This window comes from Kryptolebias marmoratus, linkage group LG8, assembly GCF_001649575.2.
Source record: "Kryptolebias marmoratus isolate JLee-2015 linkage group LG8, ASM164957v2, whole genome shotgun sequence".
In the NCBI taxonomy this organism is placed as follows: Eukaryota; Metazoa; Chordata; class Actinopteri; order Cyprinodontiformes; family Rivulidae; genus Kryptolebias; species Kryptolebias marmoratus.
Window position 1 is genome coordinate 21,173,266 of NC_051437.1, and position 3,308 is coordinate 21,176,573.

Genomic DNA, 3,308 nt, shown 5'->3' on the forward strand with positions numbered 1-3,308 from the left:
AGGTGTGCTGGAAAGAGACAGGACATTTGAGCAGTCATCGATGGAGGGGTAGAGGGAAAGGGTGGTCAGTGAGCTTGAAACAATGGTGATAATAAAAGTCTCCCCTTTCACTCTGTGCACCTCTTTTTTTCCCTCCCTGTCTCTACCTGGTTGACCTACCGCAGAGCATCACAGGCCACAGAGGAAGGGTAAAGTGAAGGGGAGGAGGAGGATGAGGAGAGAGGAACGGCGATATGACGGGATGAGTGGTGACAGGGGGGGGGGAGTGCATCGGTGGTTGCACATCATCACTGACAGCCATCAGCTCATCTGTCGGCAGGTAACTTGGAGGGGTGGTGGTGGGGGTGGGGTCTACAACTCCAACACACAACTGAGAGAAAGGATGCAGCCACTGTTTAGCTTGTGTTTTGGAATCCTCCGGTAGTTTTCTTTTACTCTATTTTACCTTTCAGAACATGACTGTTTTTCTGGTTTGTGCTCTTACCTTTTAACTTTCACAGACAAACATTAAACTCAACATTTTCATGAAGCCATTTTTTCTGTTTTACTTATGATACACTTTGTGTTGTTATCTCATCGACACGTAAGTCTCAAATCCTGCACTCTCTGGAAAATGTACTTACTTGGACCTAAAACTTTGGACATCCATCTTTCCCTTCTGTTCAGGCTACTCTGACAGTTTTCTCAGAACCACTGTCAAAAAAAAAAAAACACATTCCAACAGAAAGAGGCTCTACCATGACCATGTTGGGAAGTATATATGAGTTAATGCTGAGTGAATAGTTTTAACTGCACATAACACAGAGCATCGTGGCCCCTTAGATCAGAGGAATTTGCTTCACATGTGCATTTTGTATTATTTTCTTCATATGGTTGTTTGGAGTCATTCAAATTCACATGTGCTCTCAGCATTTTAAGATTAATCTCTTTTTAAGGTAATTATTTCAGACCTTTGTTTACACTCCCAAAAGAGTCACAGAGCATCACTTAGTTTACGGATACAAAGATGAACAACAAATAAGAAAAAGTTCTTGGGACTGAAAATGTTCCATAAGCACTGTAAACCCTAGCAATCTTTACTGAACCGAGAAGGCTTGTGGTTGCTCTCTTTCTATTCAGCAATATTTAAAGGCCACCACCAGATACCCAAGAGCCTCCAAGGTCCAGTAGACAAATCCCCCTTAGCGCCAACCATTCCCTTAATACACACCGATGACCTGCCCTCGGCTCAGTGTGTGGTCCTCTGTTCTTTAACAAAAAGAAAAGAGGGAACAGTAAAGAGAGCTGACATCTCTGTCTCAGATGCTCCTTTTTTCACATATCCTGTATCTGTGACTCTGAAGTACTGCTTGGATGAGAACTGGCTTGTTTTTCTGCTAATTCTTTCTTCTGTTGCTCTGTATAGCCCTCAACTGTGTCTGATCCCAATTCAATCAAACTTTTGCGTAAACAAGGTTTCATCAAAATCTTTTGGAACTTTGGTTTAGATTTTTTTGATATTTAGATCTGTTCTCTCGGATGCATTTTGTTTGCCTTGCTGTCCCTTGCCTCCAAGCCTTGAGTGGGAATTTGAAGCCGGCTGGGGAGATGCACTCAACAAGCTGGTAGGATTTTTAATCACCAGATTTCTGCTGCCTTTACCTCTCCCACCGTTTTGACACTCAAATAAGGATCAAACAGCCTCTGCCACTTGCCCCCACTAGCTTTGCTCACTGAAAAAGGTGAAACAACCAATAGCCGCCAAAAATAAAATAAAATAAAGCAAAGGCAAATCAGATTTCATAAACGCTTGAGATCATTTTTGTTTGAAAGGTTATTTTGTTCCTTACATTTACCTTTGTATTGTTTTTTTCTTTCTTTTTGCTTTCTTGATGTATTTTTGCATATACTTTAACATAAAATACACACATATACAGTCACACTCTCACAAGAAATCAAGGTGACAGACTGTCATATTTCTTGCAGCAGACACTACCTGAAAACAATGACCTGAATGCATTCGTCATGACCAATCAGAAGAGCCAGTGGAGTTTGTTATTGGAGTTCTGATTTTGGACCAGGGGTGCTTAAACACTCAGCGGTAGGTCAGGCTGACAAAGTCCTGGGTTGTGTGTGTCTCATTGCAAGTGTGTGGCACACTCTACTCCTATCAGACTTTACTCTCCTCTTGAAGCAGAACAGATCCTCTGGATAAGCTCACTCAGAGGCGGAGAACCCTTCATCTCCACCCCCACCCCCCCACTGATGTACACATAGCTACATATATGCCTTACATGGCATGGACCTCCTTCTTCCACCATCTCATCTGTTGTGATCTAATTGTCAGAACGATAAAACAAAGACAGGAATAATTTTTCTCTTTTTGTCTTACAGCGTTTTTTTTTTTTTTTTTTCCAGTTTGCAGACTATAAATGAAGGTATTGAGTTTCTCTGAGCAGGACTGAGCCACTGGGAGCAGACAGCAACCAATTGTGAATGTGAGGAAACAGAACATTCTGTCTGATTACACACGCCATGATGTTTTGGTCTGTAAATGATGACGGATGTCATTGCATCGCCAGCCATCTCTCAGAACATGCAAGAAGTCAAATACAAACACCACATTCCAGCAAAAGTTTGTCCAACAAACTGAACTTGATTTTCTTTTTTAACTGCTTTGCACTTGATACAGTAGGGGTCGTACCTGAGCCTCCAGGTTGGAGGAAAATAAAATAAAACGACATGTTTGGATAATTAAAGACTGAGTGATATGTATTTCAGAGTTAAATGATAGACCCCAGGCAAATCCTTCTTTAAAGGGCTTATTCAGCTGTAAAAAATAAATAAATTAACCCTTCCACTGAGCTTTTTAGAAACTAAAAAACCCAAAGCCTTTCTTTACATCCAACTTGCCATAACTATGATTTTCATTTTCTTATTTGTTTTTCTTTGTCAACAAATGATGTAGTTTCCTTTTCAAGATGATGTGATTATTTTTTTTAGAACTATTGCAAACTTGGTTTTCACTGGTGGCAAATGTAAACCAGCCTTTCAATAATTTTAAACTATTGGAAGCAAGGAAGTCAGCTTGTTTTAACTGTGGTCCAATCATTTCCTCCAGACTGGCACTTAAACGTTGACTCTACCTAACTGAATCATTAAAATGATGCTTTCAGCCAGTTAACTTAAATCAGTCATCTAAACCCTGATATACAGGTGCTGGTCATAAAATTAGAATATCATGAAAAAGTAGATTGATTTCAGTAATTCCATTTAAAAAGTGAAACTTGTATATTATATTCATACATTACATACAAACTCATATATTT